Source organism: Hibiscus syriacus, unplaced genomic scaffold (genome assembly GCF_006381635.1).
Source record: "Hibiscus syriacus cultivar Baekdansim isolate YM2019G1 unplaced genomic scaffold, ASM638163v2 tig00111398_pilon, whole genome shotgun sequence".
Taxonomy (NCBI): domain Eukaryota; kingdom Viridiplantae; phylum Streptophyta; class Magnoliopsida; order Malvales; family Malvaceae; genus Hibiscus; species Hibiscus syriacus.
In genome coordinates, this window is record NW_024063081.1 from 2,290,307 (window position 1) to 2,316,457 (window position 26,151).

Consider the following 26,151-nt stretch of genomic DNA (forward strand, 5'->3'; position numbering starts at 1 on the left):
ATTAGTCAAGAAAATTAATATGTCATTTTAAAAATTTCAAACGCGAAAAATGATCATATTCAGTTTTGAAGGGTCTTCAATGACCATATCTCCGATCAAACTCCACCCAACAACAAGCGACATTAATTGAAGAACACGAAACATAATCTAAATATATATTTGTGGATTTTGAGGTGTTTTCTATTAAACAAATAACGAATTCGTGATTAAGAAAATAAAATGAGGTTAATATACTAATATCAGGACTCATCAATCATCAATAATGATAGTCGATAGTGGTTAGAACGGTGAAGAACATAACGATAAACGATGACTGAAATATAGTTTGATTTAAGGAAAAGGAGAGAAAAAGAAATAATACAGAAGAAAATAAGGGCAGGAAAGAAAAAAAAAAGATTTTTTTTTTTATAAAGATCTAAAATAATGTTGTTTTGGTGTAAATTGTTAATGCATTATACCACTTGTGACTTAATGTCAGAGTGATTAAGAGTAATTCAAAAATCAAATGTTTTTAAAATTTAGTGATAAAAACAACAGTGAGGTAAAAGTTTATAGGTAAAATTTGTAGTTTACCCTTTTTTTATTGAGTAAAACAGAAAAGAAAAATGACCAGTTTATTACCTGGGAGGCCGCGATTTACTTCCTTTCTTTTTATGTCAACGATTTTCACTTTTGTCAAGTTCTGATTTTTTTCTTCTTCACATTCTCTACTTTCCTTTACTATTCTTTTATCTCTCACCGTTTCCCCTATATCATATGCCGCCCTCTTCTGTCTTCCATTCTTCCCTTATTTATTGCTTTCATTTGCTTTTCATGGACTAACTCTTGACTTCATACTGGGAACCCATTGCTAACATTCTCTCATTTCTTTGTTCTTTTGGACTATTTTTTGCGGGTTCTCAATTTGGTCTTTGGTTGCAAAGAGGAAAACCCGTTTTCTTTCTCTTTCCGTCTCTTCCATAACTGTTTTGTTTTGTGCTTGTTATGGGATTCTGTTCCTAGGGTCTTTTTTTGTAGTTAGTGTCGTAACCGGTTTTCGTCCGGGCACGAAATATTAATTTTAGCGGGAAAAGTGATGTGAATAAATGGTTTTGAAAATAATTTGGGAGTCGCCATCGGCCTTTTGGGTCAGGTAGGTCGAATACCTAAAAAAAATATTTTTTTTAAAAGAGTTTTAAGAAAACATCAATTAAAAAATTAAACTGATATGCGTTTATAACCAAAAATTCGTTCTTTTTAATAATAAAAAGGGATTCGTGGTCGGTTACGTTTAGGGAAGGATTAGCACCCCTACAACGCCCAAAATTGGTACTTTTTAATTATAAATTGTCTCTATTATTAAAATTTAAAAATTCAAAAATATATTTAATTTATAATCCTATTATTTTCAAAATTATATTTATTTAAAAATATCCGAAAAGAACTTCTAGGTGCCTTAAGACAGTTCTTTTCTTTGATATTGATAAATATTAATTTAAATAATATTATTTAATTTTTAATTTTAAAATATCAGAATAGGACATCCAGTTGTATTAAGACTGTCCTTTTCTTCGATATTAAAAATAAATATTTAAAAGTTACTATTTATTATATATATTTATGAATATATATCAAAATATTTAACAAGATAATAAAAGAAAAATTCTATTAAAACAATATATTTAAAAACAATAAATTAAAACATATAAAATAAATGACTAAATTTCAGTAAAAATAAAATTAAAAATCTAATTCATAATTAATCAAAACTATAGGGATTAAATAGGTTATTTTTTTATTTTATTTATTTAGTGATTAAAATAAAATTATCTAAAATTCGGATATTAGATTCAAATAAATTAAAAATATAAACTAGGGATTAAAAAATTATTTATTAAAATTAAGGGATTAAATCTGTCATTTATCCTAAATATATTATTTTAATAAAAGGGACTAAAATGAATAAAATTAAAATTCAAAGACTGAATTAAAATTATTATAAATTCAGTTTAGTGATCAAAATAAAACATTTACAAGTTGGGAGGACTACGGAAGGGATTTAACTATTTCATAATTACGCGCATAGTCCTTCCCGAAACGACGTCGTTCGGGAAGGACTATAAATGGTCCAAACCGGCTGGCCCGAAGGGCCAGCCATTTCATTTCTTCTTCTTTTTTCTTTAAGCAGAAAGAGAGAGAGAGAGAGAGAATTCTCTCTGGCCTCTCTCTAGATTCCCTCACCGGAGGGAATCCGGCAGCCGTCTGCCGCCGCGAGTGTCCCCGCCGGCCACCGCATCCGGTGGCCGGAAAATTTATTTTTATACTATTGGATAGATCGGACCGTCCTAAGGACGGTTCCGATGTTCTTTTTCCTTAAATGGCTCCCAATCGGAGCAGATCTATAAATATACCTTCGGTATTTTCGGTTCTCCGGCGATGTTCAGTGTTTCCGGCGACGGTCAAGGCTTCCTTGGTAAGCTTCTCTCCTCTCTTTTTCCTTCTGTTTTTGTTTTTGCTCTGTTGGGATCGTTGGTAGTTTTATATCTCTCTCTATTTTCCTTTTTTTTTCTTTTTGGTTCTGTCTCTGTCCCTGGTTTATGTCTCCTTTTTTTTTTCTTTCGCAGATGGGTGGTGACTTTTATAGCCACCACCGGTGTTCGTCTCAGACCGGTCCGAAGAGGGGGCCTCGGTGAGTCACCGGACTACCAGTGGTGACTCACCCCGTAGCCTTGCATGGACGGCTGGCGTTGATCTTCTGGAGTCTTCATTCGGGACGTGGCAGCGGCGGAGGCGGTGAGGGCTGTCAGCAGCCCCGTGGAAGCTGGAGCGGCGCCGCGTGGCCCTAGGGTATCAAACCCTAGGGTTTCTCTCTGGAACCATGTGGACCGTTGGATCTTGCCAGATCCAACGGTTGTGATGAGGCGGCTGGTTTAGATTAGGGTTAGGAAACCCTAACTGGAAACCCAAATATTTAGGGTTTCTGGTTGGATTTGGACCGGCTCTGGTTGGTTTGTAACTGGGCCGGTCCAGTTGTAATTGGGCCTGTAATTATATATATTTTTTATTTATTTTTAATAATATTTATATGTATTTAATATATTTAATAATAATAGTAATAATAATAATAATAATAATAATAATAATAATAATAATATGGATAAAAAAATTAGTATCTTCAGCTGCCCCTCTTTGCTCATTCTTGTGTTAACAAGAATAGGGCAAAGATGAAAATATAATAAAATTTTTTATCCATTTGACTTTACTTTGATCATCATGGAGATATTGAATAAATTCTTCTCTCTCTCCAAATAAGTTCTTCTTATTATGAACTTTCTGCTGGGGATGATGATGACCTCCTTTCCGTGATAGAGTCATTCAAAAGGTTGAATAAGCTCTTGATGAGTTCTTCTCATTATGAACTTTCTCTAGAAAAGATGATCCATCAAATGATGAATTCAGGTAAAAGGTTGAACAAATTCTTCTCATTATGAACTTCTTCTTCCTTCTTCAGATGAGTTCTTCTCATTATGAACTTTCTCTGGAAAAGATGATCCACCAAATGATGGATTCAGGTAAAAGGTTGAACAAATTCTTCTCATTATGAATTTCTTCTTCCTTCTTCAGATGAGTTCTTCTCATTATGAACTTTCTCTGGAAAAGATGATCCACCAAATGATGGATTCAGGTAAAAGGTTGAACAAATTCTTCTCATTATGAACTTCTTCTTCCTTCTTCAGATGAGTTCTTCTCATTATGAACTTTCTTCTGGAAAAGATGATCCACCAAATGATGGATTCAGGTAAAAGGTTGAACAAATTCTTCTCATTATGAACTTCTTCTTCCTTCTTCGGATGAGTTCTTCTCATTATGAACTCTTTCTGGAAAAGCTGATCCATCAAATGATGGATTTGAATCTTTGCTAAAATCTTTGAAATTCCTGTTAAAATTTCAACAAGAATAAAAATGAATGAAAATGCATCTATTTTTGCAAATGCCTAAATATGATGCATGAATGTTAAGTTGTTTGATTTCAAATTGGTGAATTGAGTATTTCTTCAATTGTAAAAACCCAATAGATCTTTCTTCTTCGAATCAGAGAATCTATCATCTTTGACAAATGTAGATGTAGATATAATGTCACAAAACCTCTTGAGAATAAAACTCAATAGTATAGGCTCTTGAAAAGCTTGCATTCAGGCAACATGTTGAGTCTGATAACAATTCATCTGATTATGAAGTGACCTTTCAAGATGATTTCACAGATATCGATAGTTCTTCTAATACCAAGAAATCTTGAATTCTGATTCTGATGAAGAGAATAAACTGTTATACTTGACAAAAATGGGATTCTCAGATGCTGAAGCTTCAATAGCCATGTAGAGACGTGGTCCAGATTCATCAATTGCAGAACTGATAAATTTTATATGTGCTGTGCAAATGACTAAGGCTGCTGATGCCCTTCTTCTGGTAAAAGATAGTAAGTCATTATGCAATGATCCCCATTACAAGAAAAAGTGAAATTTGGGCTATGATTTTTGAGAAGGGAATAAGCAAAAGAAGCTTGAAAAGAAACTTCTTAATGAAGATGATCACGCAGTTCATCTTTTAATTCCAACGATTGGTTCTGAGGTTCCTACTGAATCAGATCAAATAACTCAAAGAACACTTCCAGAAGATGCTATGGACATTCATCTTCCAAATTCAATGATTGGTTTTATCAAACCAGATCAGATAACTCAAAGAATACTTCCAGAAGATGCTATGAACATTCATCTTCCAAATTCAATGCTTGGTTCTGTCCAACCAGATCAGATAACTCAAAGAACACTTCCAGAAGATGCTATTGACATTCATCTTCCTAATTCAATGCTTGGTTCTGTCCAACCAGATCAGATAACTCAAAGAACACTTCCAGAAGATGCTATTGAGCCATTCATCTTATAAATTCAATGCTTGGTTTTATCAAACCAGATCAGATAACTCAAAGAATACTTCCAGAAGATGCTATGAACATTCATCTTCTAAATTCAATGCTTGGTTCTGTCCAACCAGCTCAGATAACTCAAAGAACACTTCCAGAAGATGCTATTGACATTCATCTTCCTAATTCAATGATTGGTTCTGTCTAACCAGATTAGATAACTCAAAGAACACTTCCAGAAGATGCTATGGACATTCATCTTCCAAATTCAATGCTTGGTTCTGTCCAACCAGATCAGATAACTCAAAGAACACTTCCAGAAGATGCTATTGACATTCATCTTCCTAATTCAATGATTGGTTTTATCAAACCATATCAGATAACTCAAAGAACACTTCCAGAAGATGTTATTGAGCCATTCATCTTATATATTCAATGATTGGTTCTGTCTAACCAGATCAGATAACTCAAAGAACACTTCCAGAAAATGCTATTGAGCCCATATAAAAGGTTGAATTGTTTATAAACATGTACAGGAAGTGCCAAATTGACAGAAAGGATCTGTAAGGCTTTTGAAGCTTATGACAATGAGACACCTTCGATTGTCCAGAAGTATGTTCTTAATGAGTGCTGAAAATGGAATCTAGTATGGGTTGGAAGGAACAAAGTTACTCCACTTGAACCTGATGAAGTGGAAATGCTTCTAGATTTCCTTAAAGACCATACACAAGGATCTGTATAGAAACGTATTTCCCAGTGATATCAACGTCTTGTTTCCTTTTGTTGGAATTAGTGCTGTAAAGATCACCTTCTATTGTCTTGGTATATTTTTGGAAACAGATGTGCAAGAACTGAATGGTGATCGGTTGGAGCAATTGATGAGTAGATTTGGCGGATTCGACCTGGTTGTCGGTAGCATCCCGTGTAACAATCTTGATGTTCATGGCTTTAAGATGGTGATGATTTGCCTACTTTGTATTCCATGTATTTAAAAGTATTAACATAAAGTGATATTCAGAAATCTTTAAATTATTTCAAAATTATGTTAAGTCAATAGAAAAGAATAAATTGAATTTCCAAAAATAAATTGAATCTCCAATAAATTGAACTTGAAATAGATAGAATTGTATTCAAAGTTATGGCAAACATAAGAATAAAAATTCAAATGTCTCAACAAATTATAAGCATAAGTATTTCTAAATTAATCAAGTTGATACAATTTAGAGAAATGATGTAAGCTTTTGTCTGGAAGATCTCAAACGTTGTCGAAATGCTTGTAGATGTGAAGTTTCTTCCAAACTGTCAAAATATTAAGAGGATTCAATTGCCAGATGCCTAATATCAACCTGTATTTGAGCCGCCTTTTCAGGTTTTCAACTCAAATCCTTCCTTTGGTTACAAGATGCCCTTTGCGGGTTTTCACCTTGACCCTCTTTTTTCTTTTTCTTTTTTCTTTTTTCCTTTTTTTTTTAATTAATTTTTTTTTTCTTCAAGCATAATATTTCTTGACAGAATCTGAGTTTATTGGATTTCTCAGAATTTTTCCATCCATTTCTGCCAAGATCAACGCTCCTCCGGAAAAAGCCTTTTTCACAACGTATGGCCCTTCCCAATTAGGCATCCATTTCCCACGGAAATCTTTATGTATAGGCAAGATCTTTTTTAATACTAGATCACCCTCTTGGAATTCTCTTGGATGTACTTTTTTGTCATGAGACTTCATCATCCGTTTCTGATACATCTGTCCATGGCAAATAGCTTTCAATCTTTTCTCCTCAATAAGGTTCAATTGATCAACTCTAGATTGGATCCATTCAGATTCATCCAATTTTGTTTCTCTCAATATTCGAAGCGATGGAATCTCAACTTCAATTGGTAAGACTGCTTCCATCCCATAGACTAAAGAAAAAGGAGTTGCCCCAGTAGATGTTCGAACAGTAGTTCGGTATGCATATAGAGCAAAAGGTAACTTCTCGTGCCAATCTTTGTAAGTTTCAGTAGTCTTTGTAATGATTCTCTTGATGTTCTTATTTGCTGCTTCAACTGCCCCATTCATCTTTGGACGATATGCCACTGAGTTTGAATGTTTGATCTTAAACTGTGTACAAAGTTCGGTCATCATTTTATTGTTCAGGTTCAGAGCATTATCTGTAATGATCCTCTCTGGTAGACCATACCGGCAAACTATCTCTTTCTTTATGAATTTACAAACTGTGGACCTCTTAATATTGGTGTATGAAGTAGCTTCAACCCATTTGGTAAAATAATCAATTGCCACAAGGATGAAACAATGTCCATTCGATGCTTTTGGTGTGATTGCTCCAATGACATCTATTCCCCACATAGAAAATGGCCAGGGTGCTGTCATTACATGTAAAGGAGATGGGGGTACATGAATCTTGTCTGCATATATCTGGCATTTATGACATTTTCTTGCATAATCAATGCAATCTGTGTACATAGTAGCCCAATAGTATCCATATCTCATTATCTTTCTGGCCATGGAAAGACCATTTGCATGTGTTCCACATATTCCACTATGTACTTCTTCAATGACATTTCGAGCTTCGCTGGTATTTAAACATCTCAATAGCATTTGATCACTGCTTCTTCTATACATAATCTCGCCATCAAGAAAATATCCAGCAGCCATTCTTCTCAAAGTTCTTTTATCAATTTCTGATGCATTTGGTGGATAACTTTGATTTTTGATATATTGCAGGATATCATGATACCATGGTTTACCATCTACCTCTTCTTCCACACTATAACAATGTGCAGGAATTTCATATACTTGCATTTTGATTGGCATCATATCAATTTTCTTAGTTGCCTGAAACATAGCAGCTAATGTAGCCAAAGCATCTGCCATTTGATTTTCTTCCCGAGGGAGATAATTGAAGGTAATTTTCTCAAATTCTTTCACTAATTCGAGTGTAAAATTTCGGTATTCCAACAATTTGGGATCTTTTGTTTCCCATTCTCCTCGCAATTGATACACCACCAAAGATGAATCTCCATATATCTTGAGAAATTTGATTTTTCTTTCTATAGCTGCTTTCAACCCCATGATACAAGCTTCATATTCCGCCATGTTATTGGTGCAAAAGAACTCCAGTCTACTTGTAAAGGGATAATAAACATTTTCTGGAGAAATTAACACTGCCCCGATTCCTCGTCCCAAAGCATTAGATGCTCCGTCAAAATAAAGCTTCCAAGTTGCAAATTCATCATTTGTTCTGACTTCTTCATTCATAGATATGCACAACAGATCTTCATCGGGAAAATTGAAGTTCAAAGGCTGATAATCATTTGATACACGACTAGCCAGAAAATCAGCTATGACACTTCCTTTTATTGCTTTTTGGTTGACATATACAATATCAAACTCAGATAATAACATCTGCCATCTAGCCATTCTGCATGTCAAAGCTGGTGATTCCATTAAGAATTTCAAAGGATCAAGTTTTGATATCAACCAAGTAGTATGGTATAACATATATTGTCTGAGTCTTCGAGTAGTCCATACCAGGGCACAACATAATTTTTGTATTGGTGGATATCGAACTTCACAATCAGTAAATTTCTTGCTCAGATAATAAATAGCTTTTTCTTTCCTTCCTGATTCATCATGCTGTCCTAGTACACATCCCATCGAATTTTCGAAGACTGTCAAGTAGAGAATTAATGGTCTATCAGGCATTGGTGATACTAAAATTGGGGCATTGGATAAATATTTCTTAATAATATCCAAAGTTTCTTGACATTCTTCATTCCAGACTTCAGGATTGTTTTTTCGAAGTAATTTGAACACTGGATCACATTTGTCAGTTAATTGAGAAATGAACCGAGATATATAATTTAATCTCCCCAAAAAGCCTCGAACTTCTTTTTTTGTATTGGGTGGTGGGAGCTCTTGAATTGCTTTTACTTTATCTGGATCAATCTCGATTCCTTTTTTGCTGACTACAAATCCCAAAAGCTTTCCAGAAGTTACCCCAAAAGTGCATTTTGCGGGGTTGAGCTTTAATTGATACTTCCTCAACCTCTGGAAAAGATTTCTCAGATTTTGAATATGTTCTTCTTCCGTTCTGGATTTGGCAATCATGTCATCTACATATACTTCAATCTCTTTGTGCATCATGTCATGAAACAAAGTTACCATGGCTCTTTGATACGTTGCCCCTGCATTTTTCAATCCAAATGGCATCACTTTATAACAGAATGTGCCCCACATGGTTATAAATGTCGTCTTTTCCATGTATTCAGGATTCATTTTTATCTGATTATATCCTGAAAATCCATCCATAAATGAAAACCATGCGTGTCCTGCAGTATTATCCACCAATGTGTCTATGTGGGGTAATGGAAAACTATCTTTTGGACTAGCTTTGTTGAGATCTCTGTAATCCACACACATTCGAACTTTTCCATTTTTCTTTGGTACGGGAACAATGTTGGCTACCCATTCTGGGTATTTAGATGCCTGTAGGAAACCTGCATTGATCTGTTTCATTACTTCTTCCTTGATTTGCAACAACATTTCTGGCCTCATTCTTCTGAGTTTTTGTTGGACTGGTTTATATTCTGGATTGATTGGAAGCTTATGTATCACTATATCTGTGCTCAAACCAGGCATATCTTGATATGACCAGGCAAATATATCTTTGAACTCTTGAAGGAGATTTATCAATTCTTGTTTTATCTGGATTGTCAGAGTAGTGCCAATTTTCACCTCTTTTCTGTCTTCATCTGTTCCCAAATTCACAGTCTCAACCTTTTCCTTGTGGGGTAGAATTTGTTTGTCTTCTTTTTCTATCAATCTTAATAGTTCAGTAGGAATATCACATTCCAGTTCATCCTCACAATCATTGATTTCTTCCAGACATATAGGCTGCTCTAAATTTATCACTGGATTAAATCTAGGAATAAACATGCTATTAACACTGTGACACCTGCAAATTTAAGTCGGACATATTTCCGAAAGAATATAGTAAATTTATGAAATAAATGTAAAAAATGTAAAGAATGATTGCCATATGGAAATTTTAAAGAAAATTTCTTATATTTAACATAATTTCTTTTACAAAATAACAAAACGTTTTCATATTTTTGAGCTAAACATAAAGATTAGTTCTGAATATTACTATGCATTAATATTAAAAACTATAGGAAGATCTTCAGCGGTCCAATTGGTGAGTGTTTCTCCAGGAAGACATGGTCGAATCCTATCCAAGTATTTGCCAGTTTTGTTGTCATTCATGATCATGTTGACAAATAATCCATTCATAGCTTCTTCAACTATGTCTTGATCTTTCGTCAACTTCTCTTCTTTAAAGGCTTCAACAAGCTGCTGTTCTACATTAATTGTTCCCCCTGATCTGAATATGGTTTTCAACTGTGGGAAAGACATGTGTTTCCAAAGGATTTCTCCTCCTTTCAATTTTGCCTTTCTGTCTTCACATCTTCTTTTCATCTCTTTGTTCTTTTGCTGAAGATTGGGCTTAAACCCTAGCCCAAAACGGTCTTTTTTCATCTTTATACTGATAGGAACTGAAATCCCTTGAAGATTCTTTCCTAGACCTCTCCCAGTTTTAGCTCTGATGCCTAAAGTTTGTTGTACCGTCATCTTGGTGCAATCAGACAATCTGGGATATGGAATTTTGCTTCCTTCTGCAATAAAGGTTGCATTTACAAATTCAAGAGCTCGAAAAGAGCATTCAAGAGCCTCATCATTGGTGTCGATATATGGAACATCGCTTGTTATAGACGCAATGATTTCTTCTTCAGCACTGACGCATATTAGTTGTCCATCAACAACAAATTTCAATTTCTGATGTAATGAAGAAGGAACGGCTCCTGCTGAATGAATCCATGGCCTCCCTAATAGACAATTATATGTGGGGTGGATGTCCATCACCACAAAGTCAATATTGTACACGACTGGGCCGATTAGCAACGGTATTTCCATTTTCCCAAGCACTTCTTTTTGAGTACCATCAAATGCTCGTACCACATTCTGATAACTCTTCATGTGTGATTGATCCATAGGCATTCTTTGAAGTGTAACTAGAGGCATCAAGTTGAGAGCAGATCCATTGTCAATCAATACTCCTGGCAACACATGACCATGACAATGTGTCGTGATGTTCAAAGCTTTTACTGACCCCATTCCGCCTTCTGGTATTTCATCATCTGTGAACGTTATGTAATTGTCAGCGGCTATATGTCCCACAATTCTGTCAAGTTTATTGAGGGATATATCTTCGGGGATAAATGTTTGATTGAGAATTTTCATCAAAGCATTCCTATGCGCTTCTGAATTCATCAATAGATCAAGAATAGAAATTCTCGCTTGTTGTTTGTGTAGTTGTTCAACCACACTATACTCACTATGTTTCAGGAATTTCAAAAATTCTTGAGCTTGTTTTTCTGTCACAGGCTCATTGAATGCTGGAAGGGATTCATCTTCAAATGCCTTCTGAGGTATTGCCATGGCTTTTCCTTTTGCTTTCATTTGTTCTGAAGCATTGGATGTCTCGGGAGAATAACATCTCCCACTTCTTGTAAAGAAACCGACCTCGCTCACTGCTTCAGACGTCGATGTGGTACCCAAACTCTGTATTTTCTCTTCTGTTTTATCTAGAGAAACAGATCCTCCTACCATTGAAACATTGGTAGTATAATTCCAAGGTACTCTGCGGGTATCTTTGTATGGAAATGGTAGAGGAGTGGTAATAACTACTTTTGGCTTTATTGGTGCATGAATCGCCGTAGATGATTTCACATTAATGATCACAGGATCATTTATTCTTTGACTTGGTTTAGAATCCTCTGATGAGCAAACATCATCTTCTTTTTTCCCTGGTTCTTCTTCAAAGAATTCTATTTCTCTGTTGTTCATTAACTTTTGCACCAAATCCCTAAACTCAGGACATAGTTGAATTTTATGCCCTTGCTCCTGATGATATTCACAATAATTCTTGCCTTCATTCTGCTTTGGCCTGAATTGTTGTGGAATTATACCGGCTAAAGAGAATTGTTGGAATACCCAAACAAACGGAGATTTAATTTCAGAAATGTCAGTTTTTGCTTTCTTTCTGTTCTCTTCCTGAATTACATTCACGTTTTTATCTCCATGATTTGGCAATGGATGATTTGATACAGATGGTGTATTGAATTCCAACTTCCCAGTGTTGATCAAATTTTGAACCACCCTTTTGAATGCTAAACAGTTTTCAATGGAATGACCCGTAATTCCTTCATGGTAAACACAGTGTGCCTTTGTATCATACCAAGGAGGGAATGGTGGTTGTATGGGAACCAAGGGATAAGGCCGTATAACATCTGCTTTTAACAGCGAATCATAGATCTCCGCATATGGTACTGGTAAAGGTGTAAAAGACAACCTTTCATTTTCCTTTTGAGATCCTCTGGACTCTGCTCGATTAGTGTTTGTTTCCTCTTTCTTAACCCTTGGCTGGGTTATTGTAACACTTTTCGATGAATCTTTGCTGTAAGAATTGGCATTGTTGACCTCATTCTCCTTTTTCCGGTATGTAGGTCTTTTGGAACTAGACCCATCATTTGATTCAATCTTGCCGCTTTTTAAGACATTTTCAATTAATTCTCCAGAAATGACCAAATCTGCAAAATTCCTGGTTGCATTCCCCATTAGATGGTTTAAATAAAGAGCCTTTAATGTATGGACAAACATTACTGTGGCTTCTTTTTCTGACAAAGGTGGTTGAACTTGAGCCGCAGTGTCACGCCATCTCTGGGCATACTGTCTGAATGTTTCATTATTCTTTTTCTCCAAGTTTTGGAGAGTCCATCTATCAGGGACCATGTCTGTCACATGGCGGTACTGCTCTAAAAATGCTTTAGCCAAATCTTTCCAGGATCTAATGTTGGCTTTGGTCAATTGAGTATACCATTTTAAAGCCGGTCCTGTCAAACTATCCTGGAAGCAGTGAATTAACAATTTCTCGTCCTTCACATATCCTGCCATTCTTCGACAAAACATAGTAATGTGGGATGAAGGGCATGTAGTACCATCATATTTATCAAATTCGGGAGCCTTGAACTTAATGGGAAGGATTAAGTCTGGAACCAAACTCAACTCACTAGCATCAAATCCATAGAACGATTCAGTTATTTCCACGGATTTCATTCGTTCTTCTAAGCTCTTGATCTGTCTGGTCAGTTCTTCATTTACTTTTTGTTTCTCATACAGCTCATTCAAATCTGGGATCAAATGCTCAGTATTAAGATCCCCTATTTTCACATCAGATATAAGCGGATTTTTGCTTGAAGATGCAGGATCCACTTGTTGATCCTCATGTGGTTTGACTTCTTGTAACGCAGATGTATGAGCATTGATTTGTATAGGTGGAGTACCAGAGTGATAAATTGGTTCTGGTGGAAAACCTAGAGGATATATGGGTTCTTGGTAAAAAGATACAGGATTTTCATGCATTTTTCCACTGATAGCCTGCCTTTTAAACATGTCCTCTATCTTCTTCATCATACTGTCTTGTGAATTTGCAATATTGGCTTCAATTTTTTCCAGCTTCATTCTCATTTCCTCTTGTTCTTTATGATGTTGTTCCTCAATACGCTGTATTTTATCCTCCATAATTCTCTTAGTGGCTTGTCTAGTACCGTAGTGATGTAGTATTTCTCTTTTGGCCAGAGTAACTGCGATTGAAAAATCTTTTAATATTATTTTTTCAAATTTTAATTAATGAATTTTAACATAATAAATAAAATAATAATTCATAGCGAAAATTATGAAATGAATGATGAATGTATGCAAAATGCATGTTTGTAAAAATATTGATCCCAAAAAAGTTAACTGTCATAGAACAACTTTCATCGGCATACAAAAGTTTCTTTATAATAGTTCATAACTACAGATAAGGCGTAGATTTCCTATTAAGCTCTATAATTTCCTTCATTAACCATGACACCTTCTTTCCGCACTTAGAAACTGGATCAACATGATGCTCAATTATTTTGGCTTCAACAGCTAGTTCTCCGACATATCTGGCAACTTCGCTCATTTGTACCATGGCCTCGAACACCATATTACTTCTTTCTTCACTTCTTTCAACATAAAACTCAGTTGACTTTTGCCACTGTTCATTCATTTCTCCAAGAGTCTGCTCTAACTCAGTGATCCTGATTTGACAATTGTGCAGAATTTTTTCAAGATCTCTAATGCGTCTTCGCAGTGAAGCATTTTCTTCATTACTTTCTTTGAGATCATTAGGCCCTAGACGAACCTTTTCTTGAAACAACGATTCCTCAAGTTGCAAAATGTAAGCATTAAACTCTGAGTTTTTGTTTCTAGACTGATCCATATCTTCTTCCAGTTTTGTTTGTGCTTCCTGCGTTCTTTGATTAAGCTTCTGGATTTGAACATCTTTGTTTCTGCATCTTTGCATCCAATTGCTAGCCACTTCTTGTTCTACCTCAAGTCTGGTGTTGAAATTTTTTCTTTCTAATTCCCATTTTTCTTTTTCAATATTGGATTCTTCCATCTTTTGGTCTCTGACTTCAAGCTCAGCAATCAACTGGTTCATTTCATATTCAAATCCCTTGAACATGATATTTTTCTCGCCTTCAAATTTATCAAAGATTTCATTCTTCATCTTTTCTAAATCTTTGGCTCGATCCCTTTCTCTTTGCATTTCATTCATGATCTCGCGGTGTTCAGCCTTGTGTTTTATAATTCGCTCTCTCCTGTCAACCTCGAAATCTTCCATTTTTTGCTTTCCTTTTTCCAGGCTTTTGAGTAGACAGCTATTCTTTCCTTTCAAATCTTCAACTCGTCTTTTCTCGATATTCAATTCTCTGGTTATCTGTACCGTCGATTAGCTAGGTCCTGATGCTTTTTGGGATTTATATAACTCCTGATAATCTTTCTGTAAGGCTCTGTACTCATCCTCACCTTTTTCTTTATCTTTTCTCAACATTGCACATTGTGATGAATGAAAGTCAATGTCAACCCCCAACATAGCTTTATCTTGTCTCATTTGCTCTAACTCTTTCGACCAGCCTTCTCTTTCTGCTTCAAAATCAGCTCTCAGGATTTCAATCTCTGATGGAACCACCTTGATGCGATCTTCCATAGAAATATCCTCATTTTGATCTGGTAGAGGAATATTTTCGTTTTTCCTGACAGATCTCCATTCTTCATAATCAGGAGTTAACATTTCTTTTGCTGCTTTAGCTCGGATGCAAAAAGTTGTTTTCCAAGCTGTAACGGCTTCCATGATGTTTCTTTTATAATTTTTGCTGTGGAATGCAAACTCAGATGACTGTAGTCCAGCAGTGACAGGTACAAATTGACGACCTTCATACTGTCTTATAACCAGAAGTGGTGCATATCCAATTCCTCCCCATAATCCGAGCAACATTATCCAGTTGTAATCACCACATTTGTAAATGAATTCCCTTTGTATTTGCCACGGGGCTCGCCAAATAACGTCATTGCTTTGCAGATTTCGAAAGGCATTAATCCACATATCTTTCTTAATTTCTTTAGGCCATTCCTGCTCCAGAAATTCCTTTAATGGTGAATAATCCGTATTAAAGCGTCGGTATGAAATCTTTTCTGTTCTCCAGAAATGACTACGGATCCAAACATATAACAACTGAGTACACCCTGAGAATCGTCCACTTCCTAGCCTTCTGCAAGCATTTAACGATCTGAAGGTTTCTGCTAGGATTGCAGAAACATGATTAATCTTCTTCGGTAGCTGTTCAAACAAGTCTACCACTGCAGCTTCAATATATCCCAATACTTTTGGGAAGATGACCATACCATATATACCCAGAGCAAATAGATCGAATCGTACTTTAATATCTGGATGGCTCTGAATAAGTTCTCTGATGTTGGTCCAAGCAATGCCTTCGCTTTCGCCTTTTTGTTTTGTACGGGATGCTACCCATTCTTCTCGTACTCCGGCAATTTTTGCTAATTTAACTCGGAAGGGTTGAGTTTTAATTGACTTTGAATAGATTCGATTCTCCAAAGCCCCTTCGATATGTAGCAAAGTTGTGTATTCTTCAATAGTAGGGACCAAGTCCTCCTTATTGAAAGTGAAGCAATTGTACCCTGGATTCCAGAATTGAACTAGGGCTCGGAGTAATTCATCATCAACTTCTACATAGAGCAGATATGGGATGTCTCCGTAAGTCTGATAAAACTGCAATTTTTTGTTTGAATCCCAACTTTCCCAAATGCTTCGCAAATCTTGCATATCATTTCTTTTTAGTGAAACTGAAGCATAACTGGCCAAGTCAGATACATAATCATCCTGCAGACTGTCTCCTTCTTGTCTTTGTAAATCCTCAGCCTACTGTCTTACTTCTGAGTTCAGAATTATTTGATTTGAACACTTTTTATCCATAGATGAAGGCTTTCCAATGAGACAATTAACACAAGGATCAATGTCTTTTATCCTTCATGATGCAATGCAAACAGAAAAATAAAGAACACGCAAAAAAGAAAATAAAGTAGTTTACATAAAAAATTCAATAATAACATTTATTTAATTTAAACATGCTTTTCTAAATTTAAATAATTTAAATAAACGTGTAATTTAAACAATAAATAAATTAACAGGAAAGACAGAATTCATTTCTCCTGTGTGTACACCTATTTTGGACAAAATTTCGGCATGACTTCGGATTGGAAGAGTTTCTAAGGTTTTTATATGCAGGGTTTCAGATCTAGGAGTAAAGGTACTCGAATTGTCCATGTTAGTGCCCCCCTTAGGCTGCTAACCCTCAATCCTAATCCATTACAGACTAAAGTGGATCGAGTTCAATTCGAGGGGATACATTTCTCTATGCCTGACACGGAGAATAAATTCTCACGAAGACATAGAGCATATGAACCCCGAAAGTTACTTGCTAGGTCTGACACGGAGAATAAATTCTCACGAAGACGTCGCTTTCACTCCCACTTAAAAGGGACAACTCAATTATAGAGTTTTATGTAATGCAATGCAAGTGTGGTGTGTGAGGAGAAATGTTCAAACCTATGACAAAATAAATAATGAAATAAAATACTTACAAATAAAATAAAACATGTAAATATTATGAAAATATAAAATAAAAAATTTGAAAAGAAAGAATTAAAAATTAAATATATAAATTTTAATTTTTAATTAATAGAGACAATTTATAATTGATTTTTAAAAGTTTGACCAATTCCCCAGCGGAGTCGCCAAGCTGTCGTAACCGGTTTTCGTCCGGGCACGAAATATTAATTTTAGCGGGAAAAGTGATGTGAATAAATGGTTTTGAAAATAATTTGGGAGTCGCCATCGGCCTTTTGGGTCAGGTAGGTCGAATACCTAAAAAAAATATTTTTTTTTAAGAAAACATCAATTAAAAAATTAAACTGATCTGCGTTTATAACCAAAAATTCGTTCTTTTTAATAATAAAAAGGGATTCGTGGTCGGTTACGTTTAGGGAAGGATTAACACCCCTACAACGCCCAAAATTGGTACTTTTTAATTATAAATTGTCTCTATTATTAAAATTTAAAAATTCAAAAATATATTTAATTTATAATCCTATTATTTTCAAAATTATATTTATTTAAAAATATCCGAAAAGAACTTCTAGGTGCCTTAAGACAGTTCTTTTCTTTGATATTGATAAATATTAATTTAAATAATATTATTTAATTTTTAATTTTAAAATATCAGAATAGGACATCCAGTTGTATTAAGACTGTCCTTTTCTTCGATATTAAAAATAAATATTTAAAAGTTACTATTTATTATATATATTTATGAATATATCAAAATATTTAACAAGATAATAAAAGAAAAATTCTATTAAAACAATATATTTAAAAACAATAAATTAAAACATATAAAATAAATGACTAAATTTCAGTAAAAATAAAATTAAAAATCTAATTCATAATTAATCAAAACTATAGGGATTAAATAGGTTATTTTTTATTTTATTTATTTAGTGATTAAAATAAAATTATCTAAAATTCGGATATTAGATTCAAATAAATTAAAAATATAAACTAGGGATTAAAAAATTATTTATTAAAATTAAGGGATTAAATCTGTCATTTATCCTAAATATATTATTTAATAAAAGGGACTAAAATGAATAAAATTAAAATTCAAAGACTGAATTAAAATTATTATAAATTCAGTTTAGTGATCAAAATAAAACATTTACAAGTTGGGAGGACTACGGAAGGGATTTAACTATTTCATAATTACGCGCATAGTCCTTCCCGAAACGACGTCGTTCGGGAAGGACTATAAATGGTCCAAACCGGCTGGCCCGAAGGGCCAGCCATTTCATTTCTTCTTTTTTTTTTCTTTAAGCAGAAAGAGAGAGAGAGAGAGAGAGAATTCTCTCTGGCCTCTCTCTAGATTCCCTCACCGGAGGGAATCCGGCAGCCGTCTGCCGCCGCGAGTGTCCCCGCCGGCCACCGCATCCGGTGGCCGGAAAATTTATTTTTATACTATTGGATAGATCGGACCGTCCTAAGGACGGTTCCGATGTTCTTTTTCCTTAAATGGCTCCCAATCGGAGCAGATCTATAAATATACCTTCGGTATTTTCGGTTCTCCGGCGATGTTCAGTGTTTCCGGCGACGGTCAAGGCTTCCTTGGTAAGCTTCTCTCCTCTCTTTTTCCTTCTGTTTTTGTTTTTGCTCTGTTGGGATCGTTGGTAGTTTTATATCTCTCTCTATTTTCCTTTTTTTTTTCTTTTTGGTTCTGTCTCCGTCCCTGGTTTCTGTCTCCTTTTTTTTTCTTTCGCAGATGGGTGGTGGCTTTTATAGCCACCACCGGTGTTCGTCTCAGACCGGTCCGAAGAGGGGGCCTCGGTGAGTCACCGGACTACCAGTGGTGACTCACCCCGTAGCCTTGCATGGACGGCTGGCGTTGATCTTCTGAAGTCTTCATTCGGGACGTGGCAGCGGCGGAGGCGGTGAGGGCTGTCAGCAGCCGCGTGGAAGCTGGAGCGGCGCCGCGTGGCCCTAGGGTATCAAACCCTAGGGTTTCTCTCTGGAACCATGTGAACCGTTGGATCTTGCCAGATCCAACGGTTGTGATGAGGCGGCTGGTTTAGATTAGGGTTAGGAAACCCTAACTGGAAACCCAAATATTTAGGGTTTCTGGTTGGATTTGGACCGGCTCTGGTTGGTTTGTAACTGGGCCGGTCCAGTTGTAATTGGGCCTGTAATTATATTTTTTTTATTATTTATTTATTTTTAATAATATTTATATGTATTTAATATATTTAATAATAATAGTAATAATAATAATAATAATAATAATAATAATAATAATATGGATAAAAAATTAGTATCTTCAGTTAGGGTTTTGGGTTTTCTGGGTAGGTGTTGGGGTGTGAATTTTGCAGGGCAGCTATGGTGAGGAAGCATGGATGGAAGCTACCTGCTCACACCTTCCAGGTAATGTCCCTTTGGTTTTGTTTTTTATGCATGTTTCGACAAGAAGCGGCTCCGAATTTCTTTTGGATCCATGTTTTCTATGTGGAGCTTAGCTGTTTTCTGCTTAAATTCATGTGAATTGCCCTCGATTTAGTGATTTTCCTCCTATTTAGCGGTGACATTTATTATTGAAATATGTTTTTTTAATTTATTTTTTGTTCCTTTTATGCTTTAGTTTCTGTGGAAATATCATTGACTTTCTTCAATTTTATGGGTTAGCATGGCTCATTATACGTTTTCTGTCGTATTCCTTTCTTAGCTGTGTAGTACTATTGTTTTGAACTAATAGACTGACGTATTGAGGGTTCGGTTTTTCATGAATTAATTGTAGATTCTTGCAATTCAGTAGGGTAGCATTGGACTTTAGTGATGTTCCAATTATTAACTGTATGGATGAGTAAAGATTCTTGATTTGACAGATCTGGGTTGTTCTTTAGAATTACTTATAGTGTTGAATTAGAGAATGATGCTTAAGAAAGTGAGGAAGGAATCTTATTTTCTTTCTTCATACCAGAGAAGCCATCTGCATTTATGCTAGCTAGAGTTGATTGTCAAAGTATATAACTACATGCATAGTTGATCTGTCTGAGGGTGTTCAGAAGTTTCCGTGTATTCTTACAAAAGCTTATTAAGAACATATTCTTTAAGTGGGTTGTGGACAGACTAAAATGCTTTTGGACTCCCAAATGGTTCCTGACTTTGTCTGGCTTCTTGCAGCTCCTTCAAATCTGTCTCCATAAGTTAGCTGGATGAAAACAGCCATCTCTGAATTAGGCATACTTAACTATAATAGATTAGGAAACTCTAGAAGAGGAAGCTATGTACAGAACTTGATGCTTAATTGTGATTTAATTGTGAACTTTATCTCTAAGCCTAACCTGGAAGGATGAGAATGAGGTTTAGTCCGTCCTTGACTCTCTAATTTCGCCTACTTTGTGCCAATTACTATGAAATTGCAGTGCATGTTTTCTTAGACAAGTCTCTGATATGGGTACACTGAAATAGTTTTATCCAACTACTCTGGTCAGTGTAAGAAGAAGACAAACTAAGGCACACGGTCGGTAAAACAAGTGTCAGCAGTGTTTTAAAAAGCGCGCCTGAGGCGCTAGGCGAGACGAGGCGTTTAGAAGAAAGCCTCCGACCACCAAGGTGGCAGCGAGTACATGAGGTGGCGATTCAGTCGTCGGAGGCGGCGACGAGGCGATGCTTTTAGCGATTCACGTACAATGACCCATTTATGTTCTGAGGAGACAGTATTAGGTGGAGTTCCAGGGCAGCAGATTGTGTTGGGGGTTTGTATTGATGGGAGAGAAAGGAGTTTAAGCATGGGGGTTGTCACCTTGGGCCAAGATAAGGCTGATCAAGAAGATGGGTGCAATGTTAAAACAAGTATGTTAGAAGTTAGTGGGCTGCCAGTTGGCAGTGATAATAGGACAAAAATAAGTGGGAAGCACGTGGGTCTGGAATCGAGAAATACAAACTACTCGGATGATTATGCACGTTCAGTTGACTATGGTGTTGCACCTACTTCAATTGGGAAATCTAACCATACTGGGCCTGTTAAGTGGGTTGGGAATGAGAAGTCTATTGGGGGGAAGAATGGTGAGTTGCAACCTGAAACGGATGATGTTTTGATCCAGTGGCAGTCTGTAGGGCCGAGTAGGGGTGACGGGGATCATGGTGTCAATACAATTATTTTTGGAATCCAAGAGAGGGGGAAAGGTTATGTGGAACTCAAAAGAAGCGCCTCGCGTACGTGAATCCCTCGCCTCAAAGCGCCTCAAAAATTGAGGCTCTCGGGTAGCTAATTGCCTTGGAGCGCCTCGTGCCTTTTAAAACATAGTGTCAGTATCGTAGAGGTTCAAAGGTAGACATGTTTCTAAGTTGGATCCAACCAGTACAGTACTTGATGTTTAATCCTAATCCATGGATCCAACCAGTACAGTACTTGATGTTTAACACACTTATCGGCTAAGTTCATTCATTGGGGTTTGAACCATGAATCTGATTTACACTTTTTCTGAAGGTCAAGCCTAAATTTCAAAGATAGGCCAATATCCTCTTTAGAGGAACCTCAACTAAGAAAAATGTGATGGGCCAAAACTGATACCAGGCAAAGCTTGGGAGGTATTGGTTTGAGAATCTCCGCTCTATAACAATTCAAATCTGTGGATACTGTATGTTGAAATTATCTAGTGATTTTTTTTAGGATAAAGATGTCAAATATGTTCTGCTTTATTATGATTTCTATTCCTAAATATTAACTAGAACTTAGGGTAGACATCTCATCCTTCTAACATCCCCCCTTCTTATTTTTTCCCTTTAAGGAGAACAAATTAAGTAACTTCTCCACCTATAGAAGCTGAAAAGATTAAAAGACATTTCAAAGTTATTTTCCAGCATTGTCAGTGTCTTTTTGTGATTACCTTTGTGTTGCACCCACATGCAAATGACACCAATCAATAACTCTTTCAGATTACTTACATATGTTTATATTTCCTTTTAATTGATCTTAACTTTATAGGTTGTTGCAATTACTGTGTTCTGCTTGTTAGTGGTTGCTTTTTATGCTTTCTTCTCTCCTTTCCTTGGAGGACGCATCTGGGAATATGCACTGGTTGCAGCTTACTCACTGGTGGTATGTGAGTTCATTTGTTTTATTTATTCATATTAGGGCTACAGAATATCCTTTATTGTACATTTTTGCATGAAAGATCCATATGCATTTTTAGAACATTTTAATACATGCTAGTATGTTTAGATCCAAGTAACATGGCTCTTGCCCTATGAGCAAATAATTTTTGGTGAGAAAAGAATTTTCTCTTTTAATCTGCATAACACAATGCAAGCATAACCACTGAATCTTATGTCACTACCATTTTTCTCTTGATTGCTATGCAGGCACTCCTTGTTTTTATACTTTATGTTCGGTGTACTACAATTAACCCTGCTGATCCTGGCATCATGTCAAAATTTAATGGGGAATCAAACAAATTTGAAAACCATGGTTTATCAGTGAAGGATTTACCCAGAAAATATGATGAGTTTGGCAGTGGGCTGCATTCATCACCATCAACTGTTTCCAGAAGCTCCAGGGCAGCACCGAACTCAAGCATGAAAGGTTCAGTGGGAGATCCTGGAACTAATGATGCTCCAGCACAATATGCAAGCAGGACGTCTTGTTGCATTGGAGGAATCTTTTGTGCTTTATTTGCTCATGAAGATTGTCGCAAGCAGGACCCGCCTAATGAGCAAGACAATGAAGATGCTTTGTTCTGCACGTTGTGCAATGCCGAGGTATTTCGGAACCTATTTGGCTAGCATTTTTTATCATATTCTATCAGCTTTAAGTTTCATCATTTTTTAGTAAATTTATGTCCATGATGTCCTTAACATTCCCCACAATAAATTTGAAACTTGCTTTTATCTTGTTTGTCATGCAATTATGGGGGTTAGGGTAACACTCTGGAGTCGGAATTAATTTTGCCGAGATCAAATAAAGGGGAAAGTACACTACATTTTCATTACTGTTCAGAGTGTCTCAGCACCTCTACTTCGGTATTTTCTACTATGTTTTCTTCGCCACTCCTTGGATTTTCATGACATTCTTAGCACCAATCTTATCATCCACTGCAAGTCCAGGTGACTAGCTATTACTTATGTCTGCATTTGTTAATGCTACTGTCAGATGTACTGTAAGGCAACAGTAAAATAAAGCTGATTCCAGAAAATTGAACACCTTCAACCAAATTTTTGGATTCCAACTATCAAAACAAATAAAATATATGGGAAGGTATTGGTCCTTTAGAGATCTTTTTTCATTGATCAAAATTTTATTTTTCTTTTTAACTAATAAATTAAGTTTGGATAGCTGGGTTTTATATATATATATATATATATAGGATCACTTGATTGTTATATCCAAACATATTGCTGATCTGGATTTGAAAGGTGTTAGTATCTTAAAATGGTGTATGGCTTTCTTTCTCACTTATGAATGATTTCTACGGTGCAGGTGCGCAAGTTTAGTAAACATTGTAGAAGTTGTGATAAATGTGTAGATTGTTTTGATCATCACTGCCGGGTAAATATTTTCATGTTGCTTCAATTGTTCTTTATGGTCATAATTGTAATATCTTTCAACTTGTATGGTATTGGCATAAGCTGGTTATTTGTTTGTGGAAATGAATCTCTATCTCATGTGTCTGCAGTGGTTAAACAATTGTGTTGGACAAAAAAACTATATCACATTCATCTCTCTCATGGCCATCAGTATTGTTTGGGTATGTTTTTTAGTCAGTTGCTTGTTATATAAAAATAACACTTCCTAGATTCTGATGATGCTTTTGTCTCCCCATGGTTCAGCTAGTAATGGAAGCTGGCGTCGGTATTGCTGTCTTAGTTCGTTGCTTTGTTAACAAGAAGGGTATGGTATATCCCTTAACAAATGCCTTGAAGTTGATATATAACATGTGATTTTGTATTCTCATGCGTATTTAAGTTGGATCCAAAAATTTTTAGGCGGTATGTACTGCAGTTTCTGTCCTGGCTTGTGTACCACTGGGTGAACTTTTCTTCTTCCATATTATACTAATCAGAAAGGTAAGTTCCCAAGAAATACATTGCTGCCATCTTATTGGGAAGACACTTGTTCCCAAGAAATACATTGCTGCCATCTTATTGGGAAGACACTAAAGCAATTCTGACTCTTACATGGAATCAGGGTATTACAACCTACGAATATGTTGTAGCAATGAGAGCAATGAGTGAAGCACCTGCCGGAGCATCTGTGTATGAGGAAATGCCAAATGTGATGTATTCTCCATCTGGATCAGCTACAACCGGCATGAGTGGAGGAAGTTCTCTTGGCCTGCAGTACAAGGGGGCATGGTGTACTCCTCCTAGGGTTTTTGTGGATTATCAGGTACTTCCATTTAAACTTTTACTTTATTTGTTTTGTTTGTATGAAGCTCATAAAGTAATGTGATCTAAGAGTACAGAACATTTAAGTTATCCTTAAGGTTGCTGAACATGATTCAAATTACTAAATCTGAAAATTTTAGACCCCGAGTAATTATTAGTTGAGGGCTAGGTCAATTGATGCTGTTGATAGTTGCAGTTGTAAATAGTTGCATAAATTTATTCATGTGACGTTCTTTTGGTGCCTTTTTCATTATAAATTAATTTGAGCCTACCTTCTACGAAGTAGATTCATCCCAAGTCTCCAGTTTGACTTCTGGAGTTGTGTTGCCTTTTGCATCTTTGTTCTACTCTTGATGTGTATTTCTTTTAGTACAATACTGATGGTTTAAAACCTCTGTTGGACATGGCCACATCAGGATGAAGTTGTGCCCCATTTGGAGCCTGGAATGCTCCCATCCACTGTTGACCCAGATGCAGCTGGTTTTGCAGAAAGAGGGAACAAGGGACCCAAAAAGCCTGTTCGTATTAATGCATGGAAGCTGGCAAAGTTAGATTCTACTGATGCCACTAGAGCTGCAGCCAGGGCAAGAGCATCTTCTTCTATTCTACGGCCTGTTGAAAACCGCCATATGGGAGATCCTGAACTTAGTTCCAGTGGCAACATGAGCATTAGAAGTAGTGTTAGCACAGATATAGGTGCAAATAAAGAGATAAAGAATGATCAGCAATTATCGCCACTGGGAAACTCTTTTGCTCCAAGTCAAGGTAGCCGTGATGAGTACGAAACAGGAACTCAAAGTGTAAGTAGTTTCAGCAGCCCAAACCACATTCATGAGTCAGTCATGCTTAGCCCACTTCCTCAACCTCAAGGTGGTCGTTTCAATATGGCTACCTCTGCTCCCGGCCTGCAAGATCGTACCTTTATGTCAAATGCTCCATTACCTGCTATCAACAATCCCATCAGACCTGGTCCATCTGCTTCCGATGAAAGGGTAATTCATAAGGGTGGGACTGTTGATCCATTGTTGCTTTCTGCTCCTGCTGCTTCCCTTCTTAGAGATGTCAAAAGGACTTCAGTTGTATGGGATCAAGAAGCTGGTAGGTACGTATCAGTCCCCGTCTCTGCAACTGATGCTCGGAATAGATCATCCATGCAAATAGGTTTGCCAAATTCTAGTGGAGAAACTAGCACGCAGGGTAGAAGGGCAGTTTTTCCACTGCAGGAGTCGTCTTTGGGAGCAAGGGGTCCAGCACAACAGGCAGAGAAGCTACTGTATACAGGGGACTCTGTTTTCTTTGTTGGTCCACTTTTGAGTGTTCCTGTTAGAGATAGTTTGAGAAATGACAAGGGTTTGGGTTCAAGGGAAGCTCAAGACAGACTAGGTCTGAACTTGCCTCGAGAGTCTAGATTCAAAAGGGACTCGGTCTCTAACCAACTTCCTGTGTTTGTCCCTGGAGGCTTTGAAAACCCAGCTGCATCTAGTTCTGGTTTAAGGTAGACTTCATTAAAACTCCTAACAAAGCTTCTGCACATTTTCCCCTCAATTCATCAAGATTAATGTGAAAGGGTAACAGAGATGAACCACTCGGATGAGATGTTCGTACACTGGAACCTTGCAATTTTGAGATGTTGCAAACTAGATTATTGCATAGTTCAAGTGGCATCTTCTCAAGTGATTCGCATCTGAAAAATCTCAAAAATTTAAAATTTCCACAAGATTATTTAATTTCAGTTGGATTTTGTACTGCTGCTTGTAAGGTGATTTTCAAGGTTTATATGGATGATGGTTAGAAACATTTGTTGACATTACTGCA

The 26,151-nt window shown here is 36.3% G+C and overlaps 1 pseudogene; it reads left to right on the forward strand.

Moving 5' to 3' along the window:
• The first annotated feature begins 709 nt into the window (after positions 1-709).
• LOC120161325 lies at positions 710-26,151 on the forward strand (annotated as a pseudogene).